Source organism: Salvia splendens, chromosome 20 (assembly GCF_004379255.2).
Source record: "Salvia splendens isolate huo1 chromosome 20, SspV2, whole genome shotgun sequence".
NCBI classification, from domain to species: Eukaryota; Viridiplantae; Streptophyta; class Magnoliopsida; order Lamiales; family Lamiaceae; genus Salvia; species Salvia splendens.
In genome coordinates, this window is record NC_056051.1 from 13435627 (window position 1) to 13446381 (window position 10755).

Consider the following 10755-nt stretch of genomic DNA (forward strand, 5'->3'; position numbering starts at 1 on the left):
AGTGATGCCTTTCGGATTGACAAATGCCCCAGCTGTATTTATGGACCTTATGAATCGTGTGTTCCATCCATACTTGGACAAGTTCGTCTTAGTCTTCATAGACGATGTCCTTATCTACTCAAAGAATGAGGAGGATCATGAAGAACATTTGAGGACTGCCTTGGAGACATTAAGGGCCGAGAAACTCTACGCCAAGTTCAGTAAGTGTGAATTTTGGCTCAAAGAAGTGAATTTCCTTGGGCACATAGTGAGCGCAGATGGAATTCGAGTAGACCCCGCAAAGGTGGAAGCTGTACAGAAATGGAAATCACCAACCACACCTAACGAAATTCGGAGTTTCCTAGGACTGGCGGGATATTACCGGAGATTCATCGAGGGATTCTCTAGGATAGCGAGGCCAATGACGTAACAACTAAAGAAGGGTATCAAAGTGAATTGGACGCCGGAGTGTGAGGCCAGTTTTCAGTTATTAAAAGAGAAGTTGACCACCGCGCCGATTCTCGCTGTACCAGAGCCGGACACTAACTACGTGGTGTATACCGATGCATCAAAAGTTGGACTCGGATGTGTACTTATGCAGAATGGGAAAGTGATTGCGTATGCATCAAAGCAGTTGCGGCCACATGAGTTGAACTATCCGACGCATGACTTGGAGTTAGCAGCAGTTGTACATGCTTTGAAGATTTGGAGACACCATCTTTATGGAGTTCGATGTGAGATATATACGGACCATAAAAGCCTCAAGTACTTCTTTGAACAAAAGGATTTGAACATGCGCCAGCGTAGATGGCTTGAGTTGGTGAAGGATTACGATTGCAGTATAAACTACCACCCAGGAAAGGAGAATGTAGTGGCTGATGCCCTAAGTAGAAAGTCCCAACCTCAATTGGCCACTTTTCTCACGAACGAGGAGAACTTGATTCGAGAGTTCAGTAAAATGCGATTGGAGGTAGTGAGAGCACCCGAGACAATGGAAGGAAGGGTTGCCACCTTGGTAATGGAACCCGACCTAAGGGCTAGAATCGTGGAAGCTCAATTACGCGATACTTTACTTGAGAAAATCCGTTTGGAAGTGAGGATAAGGGAGCAAGAATATTTTCACGAGGAGGCGGATAATGCCCTCAAATTCAAGGGCAGGTTGTGCGTGTCTAAAGACGAAGAGCTTAGAAATGAAATCATGAGGGAAGCACACGAAACACCATATACTGCTCACCCGGGGAGTACCGAGATGTATCGAGATATGAAGAGACAGTTTTGGTGGAATGGCATGAAAAAGCATGTAGCGACATTTGTGGAGAGGTGTCTAGCATGTCAGCAAGTGAAAGCTCTACATCAACGACCCTATGGGAGACTACAACCACTTGAGATACCGAAGTGGAAATGGGAGCACATTGCAACGGACTTCGTGACCGGATTACCAAGATCCCAACGAGGAAACACTGTTATTTGGGTGATTATTGATCGTCTGCTCACTTTGTGCCGATTCGTGATACCTATGGAGCCAATAAGTTGTCTATGATGTATGTGAAAGAGATCATACACTTACATGGACTACCAGTGACTATTACATGTGATCGTGATGCGAAGTTTACCTCTAGATTTTGGATGAGCCTACAACGAGAGTTAGGCACTAAGTTGAATTTCAGCACTGCATTCCACCCGCAGACTGATGGGCAATCAGAGAGGACGATACAGACTTTGGAGGACATGTTGAGAGCCGTAGTGCTAGATCGAGGAGTAGGTTGGGAGGAAGTGTTGCCACTAATAGAGTTCGCTTACAACAATAGCTATCAGGCGACTATTAACATGGCACCATATGAGGTATTGTATGGGAAGAAGTGTAGATCACCACTTTACTGGGATGAAGTGGGTGAGAGAAGAGTTCTTGGAACAGACTCGGTGGAAGAAATGATTGAGATTGTTCGACAAATTCGTGAGAAGATTAAGGAAGCTCAGGATAGACAGAAATCATATGCTGATGTTCGACGAACCGATCTCCAATTTGAGGCAGGAGATAAAGTTTTTCTGAAGGTAGCCCCGTCAAAAGGAATAACTCGGTTTGGTGTGAAAGGTAAGTTAAGACCACGATTTATTGGACCTTATGAGATTCTTGACAGAGTGGGTACCGTAGCGTATAGATTGGCGCTACCACCAAGCTTTGGGAGAGTACACAATGTTTTCCATGTGTCACATATGTGTTCGACCCTAACCACATAATTCATCAAGAGGAGATGATGATCGTGAATCCGAATTTGAGTTATGAAGAGAAGCCTGAAGCCATTCTGGATAGGAAAGTGCAACAGTTGAGAAACAAGTCTATTGCCTCGGTGAGGTTCGATGGAGGAATCACGGTGTTGAGGAAGCTACATGGGAATTGGAAGACAAGATGAGAGAGAAGTACCCAGAATTGTTTGAATGATCTAAGCAAATTTCGGGACGAAATTTTTGTGAAGGTGGGTAGATTGTAATACCCGTTTTTTTTCTATCTTTTAAACTATGAATTTTAATTTAAGAACGAGCGAGTGATAAACCTTGAATAAAATACCGTGTTTGTTTCGATTGGTTGTGAATGGAAATAGTGAATGCTTGAATTATTGTTGGTTAATTGTGTGGTGTAAGTTGTCGACGAGATTGACGTGAGAGTCGTCGATGGGAAATTTTGGGCGTTCGTTTACAATGTACTTGTAATAACACCAAAGTACTAAAATAATAAAACACCCCAATTTAATCAATGTACTAAAATTTATATATTTTTGGGCCTATCACTTTTGTCTATTTACTTTCTTTTAGCCCATTTATCCTTATTAAATTGGGCCACTTTTAATATAGCCATTTATTATAATTTCTATTGAATTCCTGCAGCCAACATAAATCCCTTCTTCTAAACCCACGTTTTTTTTCCCATCAATATCTCCACCCACAAAATTCTCTCCAACAAACAAATCTAATCTCTGCATTATATATCTCTCCCCACAACTGCATCTTTTATCAGCCGTTTCAAAATCTCCAGTGCAGTTTTCGTCCCTTCCAACAAGGTATAATCTTCCACTTTAACTCACCGTAAACCACTCTCTAGACATTAAATCCATAGCACCATTTTGTTTTGTCACAGTGAAAAGGAGGAATCGAGCAGACTGTGAATCCAAATTCTCCTTGCAATCCCAATTTATTCTCTTCATTCCAAAGGTAGAGTCCCTAATTTTGGAAATCCCCTGCACACTAACATTTAAACATTCTTAGTAGTACACAAATTGAATTTTTTTGAATCTGCAGAATGTTTTGTGCTTGATAAAGTCTCGATCTTTAAGGCCATTAGAAATTATCCTCTCATTCTTTTAATCTCTAGTTCTTGGAAATCCTTTTCTGCCCATTAATATTTGAAATCGAATAATTAGAAATCATAGGAAAGCTTGAATAATAATAGAATGGGGAAAGGGGAGAGCGAGAGCTTACCGTTGGGAATAGCGGCGCTCCGACGGAGGGGCTGACCGCCTGACCGGGCGGACAGCGGTGGCGACGGAGTGGTAGCGACGGCAGTGAATTTTTGGCAGCCTTGGGCGATGGCTGCTGGAACAGCTTGAAGAATTTAGAGAGAGATAGTAGTACAGTAACAGTGGTGAATGGAGGCAGAGAAAGAGAGAGTGGTTGTTTTATTATAGGCTTTTAAATTGAAGAGAAGATAGTGAATGTATACGTGTAGTTATTTGGCAGTAATATTAGGTTACAGCATTTTCGTTTCCTTTCATTTCTATTTTCTTTTCTTTTTTTTTTCCTTTATGCCAATATGTGATTATAAATATAATAATAAGTGTGTACACATGTTTGTGAAGGGAGTATACGTGGGTTAGTCAGGGAGTATATATATATTTAAATTCTTTTATTTAGTTATTACTTTTGTCTATTAAGATTACGGAGGAGCTAGAGTATTTTAAGATAGTATCGTTTTCTTAAGTTAAGTGTTGGGAAATTTTAATAATTTTGTTCGGCCAATATTTTGTTATGAGCTAGTTGGGAATATTTATACTTTGCTTAGTTATGGGATAAATTTAGTTTTGTTAACAGATTACTTAAGTGATGTTTTGAGCCATAAAATACGAGAATATAGTTTCTAAGAAATGACGGGAGAATAAATTGAGCACACGCTAAGGATGCATGCATGGTTTAAATTAATATATTTTGCAAAGTCTGATTGTTGCATATTATATTATTTCAAAAAGGGTGAACTTGTGCACGTTGTTGCGGTTGGAACAGGAAGTGTTTGGGGAGTTAAGCTGTTGAGGTGGGCTTTCTTTTTAAATAAGGACTATGTCCTAAATATATTTTGATGTGAAAAGGAGGTGAAAATGTTTGTCTTGCCATGTTTTGTATTTTGAATGAACCTATCTGAAGTGGCTATGCCATGTATGTTTAATCGAATTCGGGTCCCAGTAGGGCCGCAAACCCTGCTCGGACTAGTGTACACCCCGTAGATCGTGTGCTATCTCTTTGGAGTTGGCCGGTCTAGTGACTTGGTTCGTGGCCACGTTCCTTGCCATGTATGTTCAGATATGGTGATGGTGGATGTGGATGGAAAATGGTTGCGCAACCGACTTTTATGTGAAATGCTTTTTAGTGTACTTGGGTTCTTTTAATTAAAACCCCCAATGTCACTTGATTATGGCTTGACAAACTATGTTTTGGCATGTGTCCACTGAGTGCATCAAGTACTCAGCCCTGCATATTGTTTTTCTTAATGTGCAGATTGAGCGGTGATGGGCGTGGAGGATGTTGAGCAGAGTTCATGGATTGTTTAGTCATGATTAATAATTGTTGGATTTGTCGTGTCTTCATACTCGGCATTTTCCGTGTCTTGAACGCTTCCGCCAAGAGTCATTTTCTTTAGAAATGGTTATTCATGCAGAGTCGAACTCGCTAAAAAAAAATAGTTTTCTGTCCATTCGTTATTTCCTTAGAGTTGACATTATTGTTAGGATAATATTATGACGTTTTCAAATTTAATTCAGTTATTAAATTTTTGGTTAAATGTGTATGTTTTTCCCCTTTCTTCCCCGCTTCTTTAATCCTCCCCTAGTCGCGATCAACCGTATTTTCTATCCTTAGAAATGCGGGCGTGACACATGCTTTCGTAACATCACATATCATTCACTATAGATTCATTAAATCATCAAACAATTTCATTCAAAACGCAATCACACATACAAAAGCAAATTTCCACCGATTAACCCTTGGATTTGAATTCCCTACGCTCTCTACATGCATGAGGGAGTCAAAGAATGTTTAGATGGAGAGGAATGAAGAATAGGGTCTGATTTTTACCTTTCTTGGACGAAACAATCGGTAGAAACGAATAAAAGTCTCGATTCTTCAATAATCTCTTGGAAATTCGAAAGGATCTTGAGTAGAGTGGAAGAACAAGTGGGAGAGGAGATGAAAAAGTGAGAGTGGGCATGTGGTGTGGGTGGCTAGGGTTAGGGAATGGTGTTTGTCTCTATTTATAGAGTTGTGAATAAGAATATCTCCCAATTAATTAGAGAATAATTGGAGAATAATTAAAATAAAGATTGGACAGATTTGGGGGAGGAGCTGGCGTGAATTTGGGGGTAGAAATAAGGAGGATTTTCGAAATTTAGGGCTATTTAATTAGCCTCTAATTTAATTTGGGTATCTTCACGGAGCAGAATAAAATAATACGGATTAGAAAAATAAATAAAAATCCTCCCACAAATATAGGAAATAGGCGTGTATTATTCCCCCTCAATAAGGAATAATTTCAAATCTTTAATAAAATAAGATAAGACAAGATTTGCTAGGATATTCCAATTAAATCATGGAAAGAAATAATTAATGGATCAAAATAAATAATGAATAATTTCCTTCTCCCACAAATTAGGAGATTTCGAAATCTCCCTAAGGAAAATAGTAGGGGGCGATTTTTATCAAGAAGGAAATAAGGTAATTAGGCTTTAGGATTTAATTTGGATAATTATCCCAAAGCAAATAATTAAATCCAAGAAATAAAATTCCTCTCCAATAATTGGTAGTAGTCGAAATTTCCACAATAAAAAGAGCAAGGTAATTATTTATGATCCTAAGCAAAATCTCACTCTCCTTGGAATATAATTCACCGCAATATATATTATTCCCCATCAATTAATTTAAGCCACGTCATAAAAATCAACGAAATTGACTCGGTCAAATTAAATTAGGTCACCAATTCAAACACGTAGCAATTCATCAATTAATTTGAAAAGAAAGTAAATGTAATCGTCTTAGGGTTCGAAAATTAGGGTTCGAAAAGTGAGGCATCACATCCTACCACCCTTAAAAGAAATTTCGTCCCGAAATTTGATACTCTCATGGGAAGAGTTCTGGGTATAACTCCATCATCTTGTCCTCGAGCTCCCACGTGGCTTCTTCCTGCCCGTGTTTTCTCCAATGTACTTTCACGTAAGCAACTGGTTTATTTCTCACATTTTGGACCTTTCGGTCTAATATCGTTTGGGGTCTCTCTCCGTAGCTCAAGTCCGGGTTCAACGTGACTTCCTTGTAGTGAATCACGTGCTTCTGGTCAAACACATATTTCCGCAATTGCGACACATGAAAGACGTTGTGCACGTTCCCAAGGCTTAGGGGTAGCGCCAAACGGTATGCAACAGGGCCCACTCCTTCGAGGATTTCATAAGGCCCAATAAATCGCGGCTTCAACTTTCCCTTGATACCAAAAGCGTTATCCCTTTTGACGGGGATACTTTGAGAAAAACCTTGTCGCCAGCTTGAAATTGTAAGTCGGTTCGTCGTACATCCGCGTATGACTTATGTCTGTCTTGAGCTTCCTTTATCTTCTTGCGAATTTGTCAGACGATTCTAACCATCTCTTCAACTGCATCGGGCCCAAGTACTCTTCTCTCACCAACTTCGTCCCAGTAGAACGGGGATCTACACTTCCTCTCGTACAAGGCTTCGTACGACGCCATGTTTATCGTTGCCTGGAAGTTGTTGTTGTAGGCAAATTCTATCAGTGGTAGTGCGGACTCCCAACTTCCTCCTCGGTCCAACACCACGGCTCTCAACATATCCTCGAGAGTTTGGATCGTTCTTTCAGATTTCCCGTCTGTCTGCGGGTGAAAAGCGGTGCTAAAATTCAAACGAGTTCCTAGCTCACGTTGTAGGCTGATCCAAAATCTTGATGTGAATTTCGGGTCACGGTCAGACGTGATCGTCACTGGGACTCCATGCAGTCGCACTATTTCCTTTATATACACTTGAGCTAGCTTGTTTGATCCGTAGGTTATGGGTATCGGTATGAAGTGTGCATTCTTGGTGAGTCGGTCTATAATTACCCATATGGCAGTATTCCATCTTTGCATTTTTGGCAGTGCTGTCACAAAGTTCATGGCAATGTGTTCCCATTTCCACTCGGGGATTTCTAGTGGTTGCAATTTTCCGTACGGTCGTTGATGGAGAGCCTTGATTTGTTGGCAGGCTAAGCAGCGCTCCACGAATGCCGCTATATCCCTCTTCATACCATTCAACCAAAAGGACTTTTTTTTCAAGTCTTGATACATCTTCGTGCTTCCTGGGTGAGCGGTGTATGGAGTCTCATGAGATTCACTCATGATCTCGTTCTTGAGTTCCACGTTGTTAGGTACGCACAGTCTCCCTTCAAAAGTGAGGGCGTTGTCGGACTCCTCACTAAAACTTCCAGATTTGCCAGTTCTCACCTCAATTCGAATTTCTTCAAGTTTCTTATCCATTAGTTATGCTGCAACGATTCTCGTTCTTAGATTAGGTTCAACCTCTAAGGTGACAATTCGGCCTTCCACTGTTTCAGGTGCCCTTACCACTTCCAATTGCATTTTACTAAACTCTGGTATTAGACTTTCCTCTTCCGTCAGAAAGCAGCTAGTTGCCAATGGTTCCTTTGGCTCAACGCGACTGTCACTACATTTGCCTTGCCAGGGTGGTAGTTGATGCCACAATCGTAGTCCTTTACTAATTCGAGCCATCTTCGTTGTCGCGTGTTCAAATCTTTCGGCTCAAAGAAATATTTCAGGCTCTTGTGGTCCGTAAAGATTTCACGTCGAACTCCGTAGAGATGATGTCTCCAAATCTTTAAGGCGTGTACCACTGCTGCTAACTCCAAATCGTGGGTTAGATAGTTCAACTCGTGCGACCTCAATTGTCGGGATGCGTAAGCAATCACCTTGTTGTTTTGCATCAACACACATCCAAGTCCCACCTTCGAAGCGTCCGTGTATACCACGTAGTTCACTCCAGGTTCTGGCACAGCTAAGATCGGTGCACTAGTTAGCTTTTCCTTCAAGAGTTGAAAACTTGCCTCGCACTCGGGAGTCCAATTGACTTTCACCCCCTTCTTGAGTTGTTGTGTCATGGGTCTCGCTATCTTGGAGAAACCTTCTATGAACCTTCGGGAGTATTCTGCCAAACCCAGGAAACTCCGAATCTCATTCGGTTTCGACGGTGACTTCCATTGTTGTTGTAGAGCCTCAACTTTGGCGGGATCCACTTGGATTCCTTCCACCGATACCATGTGTCCAAGAAAGTTTTACTACTTTCAGCCAAAATTCACACTTGCTAAATTTGGCGTATAGCTTCTCGGTCCTCAACGTCTCCAAAGCGATTCGTAGATGCTCCTCGAGCTCCTTATCGTTCTTCGAGTAGACCAGAACGTCATCTATGAAGACCAAAACGAATTATCCAAGTATGGGTGAAATACTCGATTCATCAAGTCCATGAATACCGCAGGTGCATTCGTCAATCCAAACGGCATCACGACAAATTCATAGTGACCATATCTCGTTCGAAAAGCCGTCTTTGGTATATCTTCTCGTCGGACTCTCAACTGATGATATCCGGACCTTAAGTCCATCTTCGAGAATACACCGGCTCCTCGAAGTTGATCGAATAGGTCATCTATCCTCGGCAGTGGATATTTGTTCTTGAGAGTCATTTTGTTCAGCTCCCGATAATCGATACACATTTTCATCGATCCGTCCTTCTTCTTTACAAAAAGCACCGATGCGCCCCACGGTGAAACACTGGGTCTAATAAAACCCAGGCCCATAAGATCTTGGAGCTGTATCTTGAGTTCTTCGAACTCTTTAGGCGCCATTCTGTATGGTGCCTTGGACACAGGCGCCGACCCTGGCTCTAGGTCGATTGTGAACTCCAGTTGTCGATCTGGCGATGGTCCAGGCAAAGTTTCGGGGAAAACGTCTGGAAATTCTCGTACAACGGCAACATCTTCCACTTTCCTTTCTCCTACATCCTCTCCTTGTAGATAGACGAGATAAGCAGGATGTCCTTTCCTCACCATCGTACTAGCTTAAAGCGCGGAGATGATAGAGATTCGCCGGTTCGTCGAGATTCCATGGTACGCGATGGGTTCCTTTTCCGGGGTTTGTAGAGATATATATCTCTCCTTACAACGAATAATCGCAAAATTCAAGGTTAACCAATCCATTCCTAAAATTACGTCGATGTCCCCGATCGCCATAACTTGCAGATCACGAGCGACTATCTTAAGGCCTCCCATAACAATTTCTACGTTCGGGCATGTTCGTGAGATTTCTATTGTCCCACCCACTGGTGAAGACACTACCATCTTATGTTCAGATTTGCTAACAGGCAAGCTCAAAGTATCCACACACAAATCAGATATGAATGAATGCGATGCGCCCGTATCAAACAACACAACGATAGGAGTGTCGAGGATTTTGCCTATACCTGCCAGGTTTTCGTTTTCTTGATTCCCTTGTTTGATCTTGGGTTGTTTCCGACTCAAGGCATATGCTCTAGCCTGAGAGGGAAGTCTTTGGCGATAGGGCTGCTGCTGTCGCGGAGGTTGGTCGTGATTTCCCCTTGATTCTATATGCGGCGCCCTTGGCTGCATGCAGGGTCCTTGAGTGTTCTGCCTCGACTCCGTTGCCACCCTCTTACTAGGACACTCTGTAGAGAAGTGGCCGCTTCCCCCACAGTTAAAGCACTTAGCGGTGCTCTGGATTCTACACTCTCCAAAGTGATACTTGGAGCTCACGTTGCATTGGGGTGGCTTGGGTCGGAAGTCGCCTCTCTGGTTAGATAAGTTTTGACCTCTCCCATACTGCGGTTGGATCGAGGTGTGCTGATACCTCTTGTTGTCATATGGGATTCTGTTTCCCTCCCACTTTCTCTTCTCTCGGGAGTGGTGTGGTGGAGGTGGTGCCAAAGTGGTGTTATCCTTCACCCTCTCCTGGGGCATAGCTGTCTCAATGTCTAGTGCAAGGGCCAAAGCTTTCGCGTAGGGTAGTTTCCCACGACTAGCCAACGACATTCTTATCTCAGGCCTTAGTCTTCCACGGAACTTTTCAGTCAGCTTTTAGTCGGTATCAGCTTGATCAGGTGCATATCGAGTCATGCTGCTGAGCGCACGATCATACTCGGTCACAGTCATGCGCCCTTGGGTCAGGTTGTAGAATTCAGACATCTTCGCCTTCCGATAGCTTTTGGGTACATACTTATCGTATATCTCTATCTTGAAACCCTCCCAAGTCATTCCCGCTGCTTGCTCTCGGGGCATTGTCTTCATCCGTGTGTCCCACCAAAAGTCGGCAGCCTCGGTTAGCTGGTAGGTCACACAAGTCATTCGTTCTCTATCGTTGCACCCCAAGATTGCGAAAATGCGCTCTAATGAGCGTATCCAAGATTCGGGCGTGGCTGGCTCCCCCATTCCATCAAAGACAGGAGGTTTCTGAC

The 10755-nt window shown here is 42.5% G+C and overlaps 1 long non-coding RNA gene across 1 annotated transcript; it reads left to right on the forward strand.

The window, feature by feature from the left end:
- The first annotated feature begins 2932 nt into the window (after positions 1-2932).
- On the forward strand, positions 2933-4316 carry LOC121782293. The gene is made up of 3 exons (XR_006046290.1): positions 2933-3035; positions 3113-3186; positions 4218-4316. It is a non-coding gene; the product is annotated as an uncharacterized LOC121782293 (long non-coding RNA).
- The last annotated feature ends 6439 nt before the right edge of the window (positions 4317-10755 follow it).